Raw genomic sequence first — 12,256 nt, 5'->3', positions numbered from 1 at the left:
CCTTCTGTGGGTTGGGTCTGAGACAACCACAGCTATCACCTCTGTATATCTGTGTTTTCCCTATCTGTAATATCCAGAAAGCAGAGAGAGGTTGAGTGGTGAGGATAGGGAAGGGCAGGAGCTTCAGAGATAAGAAAAGAACCGGGAGCCTGGGCAGCTCAAGATAAGAAGGAAGACATGAGAAAGTGAAGGAGCTCAGCCCTCTGAGGACAAGCAGACACTGCCTGCCATAATTGGTGGGGTTCTCCTCTCTGTAACTTTCTTGTATGTTACTTTTACCTCCTGAGCTATCACATGAAGACTTCTGATCAAACCCAGGGAGACTTGGTCCTGGTAAGTCCAAACCTTGACCTCTGTACCATATCCAGTATACCATCCCCCTCCTATTCCTCTGGTCTCTGATACTACCACTCTCCAATCTGACTGTCCCCTTCTCTCCTTCCAGCTCTCCCTTTTCTCCTCACCAGATCTTTCTCCTTTTCAGTATTTCTAGGTCCTTTAAACTTGAATAGCCATAGGGGAAGAGCCTGAATGCACTGTGAGAACTAAAGCAAGGATACTTAACCTGGTGTCCCTTTGGAGATCTATGGAAAAATTTTGAGAATTCTGTGAACTTAGATAGGAAAATAATGCACCAATATTTTCACCTACCTTTAAGTAAAATTTAACAATTCTTCCAATTATTGAGGTAGGCAACCAAACATAAGGGACCCATAGTCTTCACTAGACTGCCAAATAGGCACAGGACACAGGAAACATTAAGATTTCCTGAGCTAAAGGGACAGTTATGCTCTCATGAAATGTATCCAATGTCCTCCTTAACTCTGTCCATCACTTCAGCACCAATAGCCCCAAGAAACTCCTCAGTGCCAGTGGCCCCCTGGTCCTCACTGCCTCAAATCCCCTCAGTGCCTTCACTTCCTAGGCTCACAAGATCATAGATTTAGAGCAGGCAAGTTTCTCCCACTGTCTTTTTTGACTTCACTGTTCCCTAAGCCCCACAGTCTCCCAAAACCTCATTTCCATCTGCTTCTCAAGCCAATTATTCCATCAATGAACTACTATTAAGTGCCAGGCACCGTGCAGGTGCTGATGATAAAAAGATTAAAATAAAATAATCCTGCCCTTCATTTCCCTCCATTGATGCAAATAACATGTTCAAGTATGTACAAAATGTTAGGCAAAATAAATACAAGTTCATTTCAGGGGCAGGGATGAGGAAAGCCCTCATATCTGAGACCCTGCCTGAATCAAGCCTTGAAGGAAGATGAGGATTCTAAAAAGGGGAGGGGAAGGGAGGAGGAGAGCATTACAGGCAAGGTAGGCCAGGCTCTACTCCCTAGGTTCCTCATGTGTCTCAACTCCATCAAGTTCCTCATTCTCTTCAATCCTTTTAGCTCCTTGAGGCCTTCAGGAGTAATGTCTCTTCATTTCCCTCATTTCCCCCAGCTCCTTACACCTCCCCACTTGCCTCAGTCTCATCATTCTTTCTTTACCTCCCCTCCCCCATCTTATAGCTTGGTATTACAGAAAGAGCTTTGGATTTTGAGTGACAAGACCTGGATTCAAATCTTGATTTTTGACACTGGCTAGCTAGGTAACCTTAGTAAAGTCAATTAACTTCTCTGAGCCTCATTTGTGAAATTGATTGGACTTCATTATCTTTAAATCCCAAGTCCAACCTTCTATGATTCTAGTCCTCTAAATTTCATCTCCCTGGATCCCAAACCCGTCTGAATCACCCAGGGACCCCATTCTCCCTCTATCTTTCTTATAAGTCTTTAGTGGCTCCTCACTGCTTATTGCATTGTCACTGACATTCAAGGCCTTGCCCTATCTACTCACTATTCTCCCCTAGGACTACCAGAGACTCACCCCCCAATCCAACAAGGCACATTTCTCCATCAGCCCCTAAGTGAGCTATGCACACTAAGCTTTTTCCTACCCACCTGTATCTTTGCTTATATTCTCCATCCTGCCCCTCTACCCTAGCTATAATTCTCTACCTCAGGTATAATTCTCTACCTCATTTTCTGCATTCTTCCAACTTCTCTCCTTTATTCAAGGAGCACCTGCTCTATGAAGCCTTCCCTGATTGCCCCCATCATGCAGTGATCTCTCCTTACACTGAACATAGCACATAATACTTTAGGTGTATTAGGTATGTTAGGTGAGGACTAAGGAGACAATAATGTTATAGGTCCTGGGGACAGTGGTTTCTGCCTGAAGTTCTAAAACAAACTCTAAAAAGCCTTGTTTCTGGAATCTTAGGGCAAACACATACTTACACACAGACAAAGAGTGGCTAGGCTGAGCGTCCTAAAAAGTAAAGACTTACTTTTTAAGTTGAGTTGGATTCTGAAACTCTGTAGTGTAACCACAGTGGCTTACCTGTTTAGAGACTGTACTAGGAGGGCCCTAACATTGCAAAAAGGATACTTTAGGCCTTGTGTGGCAGCTCTATGCCCCTTGGATATCACCAGTTTTGAGAGCTGGCTCTGCAGCAAGTTTTTTCTTCCCAATATCTGTCTCTTCTCCACTCCCTACTGTCTTCCACACTGTCACCTAAACTGTTTCTATTTGATAAGGTGTAATGGTAATCAGGGTGGGACTTTTTTGTTTTCTCTTTTAGAATGCTAATCAAGAAAGGTAATCAAGTACCTTTGATGAATCTTGCCTTTCAAATGTAATGGCAAGCAAAGTGGACTTTTTTTTTGTCTTTTGTTTCTTTGATTGAATCCAGAGTCTTTGACCTGCTTAAGAAAAAAGAAAGTCTAGTTTGCATAAGTTTGAGTCACATGGTTGTGACCCCCTTTGACCCTGAAGAAGTGTATATAAACTCAAGAGGTTAGCCTTTGTCCTTTGGGGACACACTCACTGAAAGAATGTTTTTAAGAAATTGTTTCCTTCACTTAGCTTCTGTACCTCTCTTTCCATTTGGCCAATTTTGCTTTTGAAGGAGATATTTTCTCCAGTTATGTTCTGTACTTTCTTCTCCATTTTACTTTTTAAAGATTTGTAGTCATCAGGGACTCTTTTTTTTCCATTTGGTCCATTGTATTTTTAAAAGAATTGGTTAATTTTTCTTTTACCTTTCTAATTTGGCTTTTAAAATCCTCCTTGAGCTCTTCTAGGGATGCTTTTTGGGCTTGAGACCAGTTGATATTTCCTTTTGGGATTTCAGATATGGGTCTACTGTCAATGCTGTCCTCCTCTGAATTTGTTTTCTGATGTTCCCTTTTTCTATAGTGAGATTCTATGGTCTTTGCTTTTCTAGTTTGCTTCTTCATGGTGGTTGCCTTTTTCCTGGCTTTTAAAGTGGATCTCTGCTTCTGGGACTCTGTTCCAAGCTTCTTGTGCTAGGAACTAGGGGCCTGGTTACTGATTTTGTGCACTGTGGCCTCTGTTTTTGTCAGCTAGAAGCTATATAATGCTGCAGCTCACCTGGAGCTGAGCTGGAGCTGGCTGGTGTGTGCCAAAAATTGAAGCCAAGTGAAGTCTTTCTGAGTTTCACTGTGGTTACACTGAAGCTTGCAGCATGAGGTCTGTGTGTGGGGTGCTCTGGCTGGAAGTCTTTCCTCCTAGGGCTGTACTATAGTACTGGTGGCTTCAGCTGTCATCTGTATTGGTGTTGGCCAATTCCCCTGGTTGTGCAAAGGCACACCTGGGGGCCTGGTGTTGGTGCTTGCCATCTCCAACTCCCTGGGCTCAGGAACTCCCTCTTGTCTGCTGAGGTAGGGTTTCTTGGGATACCTGCTGTCCTGCCCTGGTCCCCTTCCAACGCAGCAAGAAGGACCCTTCTCCCTAACCTCCAGAGCTAAAAGACTGCTATACCCCAACTTCTGATTCCTCTGTTCCAGGGTTTTTCCTAGGGCAGTATTCTCTTGGTCATTCAAGGTCAACAAGTGAGGGATGAGAGCACTTATAGTTTGCTCCATGATCATGGTTCCAGGAAATTCAAGAAGGTGACTTTCAAACGTTTACTCTGTGGGCTGACTGCCCCAGGAGTAGCTGCTGCCATGGCCACAGGCTTTGTGCTTCTGTCTCTCCTAGATCTGACAGAATCCTGTCCTGAGCTGCGAGTTTTGGGGATTGCCACTGCAGCTGGTGATTCAGCAAGCAGGGACTGCTCCCATTCCACTATGGTAGTGTGTAGGCCCATGTTCACTCTGTGTTCTCCCAGTCTGATGCAACAGATCCTTCCCATCAACCTTCCTGACTCTCCTGGGCTGGAAATCTGCCACACTCTGTCTCCTAGTGGATTCTATATCTCTCAGATTTGTTCAGATTCACTTTTTTGGAGATATCTGAAAGAATTTGTGAGAGAGCTGGAGTATATCACTGCTTTCAGTCCGCCATCTTGGCTCTGCCCCAGAATTAATGATTCTAACCTCCTCCGTAGTTAACTAATGGACAAACATGTTCATTGGGACAAGATCAAGTTCACTTCTTACCAAATGGCAGAGACACACCCCCTCATTGCAAGTTTGCTTCCTTTGAAGCAACATCAGGGCAGCAAGAAGGCAAGAATAGAAATGGGGTTTAAGTAGATAGGGGTTAATTTGAGGTAGGGAGAAACTGTGGGAAGGATGAAAATAGAGAGGCAGTTGAATTAGAAGTCAGAGTTTCTGAGGCCTGCCATCCTTGTGTCCAGCATTGATGGCCATATAAATTTATAGTAGCCAGAATAGGATATAATTAGTTTCCTTTTCTTCCCCTTAGTCCCACAGGAACAGATTCTGTCTGTGGCCTTGAAAAGTAATCACCAAATGAGATGAACAGAATTGAAATAAAAAAAAATACATAGACTATATAAATAAATTTAGGAGTCACCTTTTAAAACCAATAAAAGAGAAATGGTTAACTGGTCAGATTTAGAGAGTGAAAGCCATGTTGTTCCTATCAAAAATTAAGATGGATAATTCACAATAATTGAAGAGAAAACAAAGGAAAATATTAGCCTAGTTTGCACAATTATATGCCAGCAAACTAATCAATGAATGATGAAATCAATGAATAATTAAAAAAATATAACCACAGAGACGAACAGAAGTATCGATCATTCAAATAATGCAAAAAAAGAGAAAGAGATTGAAGAAGGCGTCAACAAAATTCTAAAGGGCAGGAAGGAACTACAGGATCAGGAGGATTTATATATGGATCCATAAAATAATTACTTCTAATAATACATGTAGAAAACCCCCATAAAGCCTCTGTTCTCTCCCCCCGCCCTCCTCCCCGCTCCAGCCCTGTGGCAAGGGCTGCTGTGTGGCTACCTGAATCAGGGAGGCAGGATAGACATCACTAATCTCTTCTCCTCCTGCTCTTCTCCAAGGGGAACTTTCATTACTCCCAGGGGAGGGAGGAGCAGGAGCTTGGGGTCAAATAGAAGGGTTAGATAGAGGGATTACCTCACTTGAAGTTTATCTATCTGCCTCCTTAAATGTTTTCAGTCTAGTAGATATATTGAATCTAATCTAACTTCTGATGGCTCTGTCTCCTTGTTATCAAGGGTAAAGGGACCCCAGACTTTATATTCAAGGCTTGGCCTTTTTCCACCAAATACCAGTTCCATAATAAACTCGCAGCAAATAGCAAAGAAACAAAATCAGTAGCAAAAAGAAATCAGAGAAGGTATACATAGGTTTGTATTTTTGAGATGATAGAGAGAGAAGGAACTTCCCCCAATATATTTTTATTTCATTAAATGTTTCTTAATTACATGTAGAAAAAATTAACATTCCTTTTTAAAAGTCTTAAGTTCCATATTTTCCTTCTCCTTCTACTCCTCCCTCCTTGAGAAGGCAAGCAATTTCATATAGATTGCAAACATAAAGTCATGAAAAACATATTTCCCTATTAGCCATGTTGCAAATGAAAACACAGACCAAAAATAACAACAAAAATAAAGTTTAAAAAATATGTTTCAATGTGCTTTCAATTCCATTGCTTCTTTCTCTGGAGGTGGATAGCATTTTTCATCATAATACGTTCATAGTTATCTTGGTCGGCACCACTTCTACAACAGCTCCTGTCGGTATACTGTTGATTGGTAGGCAAGCAGGCATGTAAAGAATCTTCTCCATTTGGGGGCTCAGAGATCTTTTGCCAGAATAAAGTCAAGGAATACTTCTTGGTCTCAAGGTACCTCTTGAATCTTCCCTTCCTTCACTCCTTTGAGTCCCAGGGGCTGCTGTGCTCTTCTTTGTCACCACCCATTCTCTCAATAGGGTTTAATTCCTAGAAGTCACCTGTTGAAGGGTTTGCAATCCATTAGCTTCAATTCACCCCTAGGTCATTCTAGAGAGACTCAGTCTATACTTCTTGCCTCACTCCTACTTGTCTCCCACTTTTCTTAAATGCTCTGCAATCTGGTTTCTAAAGTCATTCGACTGAAACTACTCTCTTCAAAGTTACCAATGATCTTTCAATTGACAAATCTAATAATCTCTTCTCTCTCTCTCCTTTATGTCTCTGCAGTCTTTGACACTGTCAATCACTCTCTTCTCCCTAATATTCCATTCTCCACCTGTATGTTAATGTCAGAAACATGTCTAAACCAGAATTCATTACATTCTCCTCTCCATCACTCCTGCACTCATCTTTTCTTCCAAAATCCTTATTTCTGTTAAGTTTACACCTTCCTTCTATTTTACTCAGGTTTGTAACCTCATAGTCATCCTTGAGTCTTTGTTTTCAAAATCTTGCCCTCCACATCCAAACCATTTTCATTATCTGTTTTTTTCCTATTTGTATCCCTAGAATTTGGCACAGCACTTTATGCATAAAAGGGGCTTAATAAATACCTCATTCATTCACATGTACTTTAATGATTCTACCTTAATAGGAAAATTTAAGGACGACAGAATATTTTCAGCTGGGGGATCAAAAAATGGCATCTGAAATAGTTCTTGTAGAAAGAGAAGTGTTATAGCAGGTGAAAGGAGAATGTTCAAGATCTAAGGGTAGTGCCTGGACAAATACACAGAGTTGAGAGATGGCATGAAAATTGGGGAACAGCTAATAGCACTGTTTGGCTGCATGGCTGTATAAAGGAGCATCATGTGAAATAAGATTGGAAAGGGAGGGTGGTGCTAGTCTGTGGAGGACCTTGAATGCCAGGCAAAAAGTTGGTATTTTTAGACAGTAGGTGCCCTGAGAAGTTATGAATAGAAATATGATATGGTCAGATCTGTGCATCATTAGTCAGTAAATAGTCATTAATTTAATGCCTGTGATATTCCTGTGCTAAGTACCAGGGATGTAGAGAAAGGCAAAAACCATTTTTGCCCTCAAGGAGTTCACTTTCTAATGGTGCGACAGCATGTAAATACCTAGGGACACACAAAACGTATTGACAGTGGATAGAAAGTATTCTCAGAGAGGTGGCACAGAAACTAATGGAGTTTGGTCAAGGTAACTTGTTGGTCATAGCAAACACCTTTTCTTTTTTTTATTGTTATTTCTTTTTTAAAAAAATATCATTTATTTATTTAATATTTTCGTTTTCAGCATTGATTTCCACAAGATTTTGAGTTACAAATGTTCTCCCCATTTCTATCCATCCCCCACTCCAAGATGGCATATATTCTGATCTTCTGTTCTCTCACCCCACCCCCTATCCCCTTTCCCCTTACTTTCTTGTAGGACAGGAGAGATTTCTATGCCCCAATCCCTATATATCTTATTTCTCAGTTGTATGCAAAAATAATTTTTTGTTTGAGCATCTGATTTTAAAACTTTGAGTTCCAAATTCTCTCCACTCTTCCCTTGCCACCCACCTTCCCTAAGAAGGTAAGCAATTCAACATAAGTATCACAAGTATGACACAAGTATCATTATATAAAACACTTCCAAAATACTCATGTTGTGAAAGACTGTATTTCCCTCCCGCCTATCCCATCCCCCTTTATTCAATTTTCTCCCTTGACCCTGTCCCTTTTCAAAAGTGTTTGCTTTTGATTACCTCCTCCCCCATCTGCCCTCCCTTCCATCATCTCCCCTTTTAATCCTCATCCCCCTACTCACCTGTGGGGTAAGATACCCAATTGAGGGTGTATGTTATTCCCTCTTCAAGTCAAATTGGATGACAACAAGATTCATTCATTCCCCTCACCTGCCCATTCTTCCCTTCCAACAGAACTGCTTTTCCTTGCCACTTTTATGTGAGATAATTTACCCCATTCTATCTCTCCCTTTCTCCCTCTCTCCATATATTCCTTTCTCATCCCTTAATTTAATTTGAATTTTTTTAGATGTCATCCCTTCATATTCAACTCACCCTGAGCCCTCTGTCTATATATATGTATATTCTCTTCAAATACCCTAACACTGAGAAAGGTCTGATGAATTGCTCACATCATATTTCCATGTGGGAATGTAAACAAAACATTTCCACTTTAGTAAGTCTATTGGTATTTCTCTCTCTTGTTTACCTTTTCATGCTTCTCTTGATTCTTGTGTTTGAAAGTCAAATTTTCTATTCAGTTCTGGTCTTTCACTGAGAAACCTTGAAAGTCCTCTATTTTATTGAAAATCCATATTTTGCCTTGGAGCATGACACTCAATTTTGCTGGGTAGGTGTTTCTTGGTTTTAATCCTAGCTCCTTTGACCTCCAGAATATCATATTCCAACCCCTTCAATCATTTAGTGTACAAGCTGCTAGAACTAGTGTTATCCTGATTGTGTTTCCACAATACTGTTTCTTTCTGGCTGCTTGCAGTATTTTCTCCTTGATCTGGGAGCTCTGGAATTTGGTGACAATAGTCCTAGGAGTTTTCTTTTTGGGATTTTTTTCAGGAGGTGATCAGTGGATTCTTTCAATTTCTATTTTGCCCTGTGGCTCTAGAATATCAGGGCAATTTTCCTTGATAATTTCTTGAAAGATGATGTCTAGGCTCTTTTTTTGATCATGGCTGCCAGTGTTGTCCTGAAGTTGCTGTCAGTGAGCCTTCAGAAGATGAGGTTACCTGCTAACACTATTATTAATTTACAAAGAGCAGTCATCTAATCTATTTATGTAATAGCTGGAAAAGCATTCTGTTAACCCTGTAGTCTAGGATGTTAAATGAGAGAACTGGCTCCCTTGTGCTTGCTCTCTCTTCACTGCAGGTAATGAATAAAGGTGATAAAGAATGATGTCTGTGACACAGAAGATCCTCATAGAACACCAGACTATGAGAGATCAATCAGGATGGGGTCCAGGGGCATTTGGTGCCCCCTGTCAGCAGGGTCTCAATGGAACTGTTCTGGGGAAAACATGAGACCTTAAATTCCTCAGGATATATCCCAAGATCTGTACAGAGTCATGGCTCTGACAAGGGCACTGGGGGAATATTGGCTGGGAAGGATGAAGGGAGAAGTGAGTGATCAAAGGAAACAGAGCCCTACCACGCAGTTATAGTTAGTGATGCAAACTCATTGGGGGTGGTGCAATTTTACTTAGACTGTGAATAACTTCGCCATTCTCAATGATACAACGATCCAAGACAATCCCAAAGAACTAATGATGAAGCGTATTATCCACCTCCAGAGAAAGAACTGACATTGATTGAATATAGAATGAAGCATGCTATTTTTCATTTTCTTTTCTTTTTTCATTTATTCGAGTCTTCTTTTACAAAAGGGCTAATATGGAAATGTTTATTGCACATGTATAATCTGTATCTGACTGCTTACAGTCTCAGGCACGGAGGAGAGAAGGGAAGGATGGGAATAGAATTTGGAACTCACAACAAAATAAAAATTTCAAAAAAATAATAAAATAAAATCATCCTTAGTATAGGCAGCACAAAGATGATGCTCTCAATATTGGTGAGATTCACTGAAAACAGTAGTATTATAATAATGAAGGAAAAATGTCCTTATAGAAAGTTCAGCATCATTCTGAAGATGAAGAAGATGAGGATCAAAAGGAGGCTCCATGCCAGCCAGTTCATCCAATCCTCCTTGAGAATAAACCCTGCAGAGCAGACCAAGGCTTGTTACCTCTTAGACACTGGTCCAAGGTAGACTGTATAGTTTCCCTTCCCAGGGCCGTCCTCTAGAATGGCTGGAACCACTTGTCTCTTCTCCTACCCCCAGTTACAGCTCATAGCTGGCTTTCTTTATCACCTCTGGATTATCTGACACACTGAATTAAACAGAACCTGTTCCATCCTCAGGAAATACCCCTGCCTCCCCAACCCCAAATTCTTCAAGAGATCTGTGGGCCATTATACATGTGGAGAAAAGAAGTCCCCATGCTATTGTGGGAGCCTGGGGTGAGTTACACCCATCTTTGAAAGGGAAAGAGGGGTACTTGGAGTCAGGACTGTCCAGAGATTGAAGTAAGAGAATGAGGATAGGGAGTTGACACCCAGTGAATATTTCACGAAGACTGCCCTTTAATATTGTCTAATTTCCCTCCCCACCATCCCTCTCCCCAGGTCATCATTACCTTGGCAACTGTGTCTTGCCCACAAATAACAAATACAAGCACCCACTTCCATTGAATAAGTCACTGTTAGGATTCCATTCAGGTGCCACCAAAAGGCACCTTTCTGAAGACGTTCTGAAAGAGGACATCAAGGTCAAAGGCATAACCACTCAGACTGGGACTATCAGCTCTAATTGGAAGATCTCAGAAGCTCCCAAAAGACTGGGAGTAGGAGTTTTCTCAGCTAAATCTGTCTAATAGAAGATGACCCACTAGCCCAACTCTCCCACTGAAGAGAGAAGGTACTGAAGTGGAGAGATGTGAATCTCCTGTGATCCCATGGTCCCCAAAGCCAGCTCATTATCACTTATTTGCACCCAAGTTTTCTCATACAGGGAACATTCCAGAAGAGGATAGAGACCACCAGTCTCAGGAATACAAAGTGTTTGTGTGTGGATGCAGAGACTCAGAGACAATTCCATAGCTCTAGACGTAGACTTCTGATTAAAGAGGAACTCAGACTGTGATGTGTCTTGTTCTCCTCTAACTTTTCTGTCTGTATTACCTTATGATCAAGGCACCCTAGAAAACCCCCAAGGGTGTTTATTATAGGGTTTACTGGTGCTATTGTTGGGTTAAATGGGTGGGGAAGGGTGGAGGCACCTCTACCTCTACCTTCCCTGCTCAAACTCTCCCATAGGAATTCCTTGCTCTGACTTTTCATCATACTTACCTCTACGAGTGAGAAAGAAAATTGTAGAAAGTAAATATGACATTGTCCACAAGCCAACGATGTTCCTTATCATATTTGGAAAAGGGACCAAAGGAGGAAATCAAGAGAAAGGCCTGGGAAGGTTGGCAGAGCATGAGGGAATGAATGGCTTGGTGGGTAATGGGAAGGAAAGAAGATGAGCTATGCAGACTGGACCCTCAGCCCTCAGTAAGCCTTCCCTCACTGAATGCCCCTCCCTCCCATCCAACTGAGGTCTGGAAACAAATTGAAATACACCCTTCCCTCAGGCTAATGAGGATAGCTCAAGAAGGAAGGTAGAAATGAAAGAACTCTAAAGAGAGAAAGGAGACTGCAGGACTGAGAATCTTCATCATACCTTGGAGAGAAAAACCAGGAATGCTGAGGTGTGTGTGTGTGTGTTTGTGAACATTAGAGGTTAGTGACTGTGACAGGTCTTGGGGTATGAGAAGGGGTCAGGGACAGTAAGAGGGACATAGGGCATGTTGGATAAAGACCTTCCCCTTGTGAAGCAAAAAGAGAATGAGATGGAGACAAGAAGTTACTGTTCCTTCTGTGGGTTGGGTCTGAGACAACCACAGCTATCACCTCTGTATATCTGTGTTTTCCCTATCTGTAATATCCAGAAAGCAGAGAGAGGTTGAGTGGTGAGGATAGGGAAGGGCAGGAGCTTCAGAGATAAGAAAAGAACCGGGAGCCTGGGCAGCTCAAGATAAGAAGGAAGACATGAGAAAGTGAAGGAGCTCAGCCCTCTGAGGACAAGCAGACACTGCCTGCCATAATTGGTGGGGTTCTCCTCTCTGTAACTTTCTTGTATGTTACTTTTACCTCCTGAGCTATCACATGAAGACTTCTGATCAAACCCAGGGAGACTTGGTCCTGGTAAGTCCAAACCTTGACCTCTGTACCATATCCAGTATACCATCCCCCTCCTATTCCTCTGGTCTCTGATACTACCACTCTCCAATCTGACTGTCCCCTTCTCTCCTTCCAGCTCTCCCTTTTCTCCTCACCAGATCTTTCTCCTTTTCAGTATTTCTAGGTCCTTTAAACTTGAATAGCCATAGGGGAAGAGCCTGAATGCACT

This window comes from Trichosurus vulpecula, chromosome 1 (assembly GCF_011100635.1).
Source record: "Trichosurus vulpecula isolate mTriVul1 chromosome 1, mTriVul1.pri, whole genome shotgun sequence".
Classification (NCBI taxonomy): Eukaryota; Metazoa; Chordata; class Mammalia; order Diprotodontia; family Phalangeridae; genus Trichosurus; species Trichosurus vulpecula.
The sequence above is the reverse complement of the archived record's forward strand: the minus strand, read 5'-3'. Positions refer to the sequence as shown.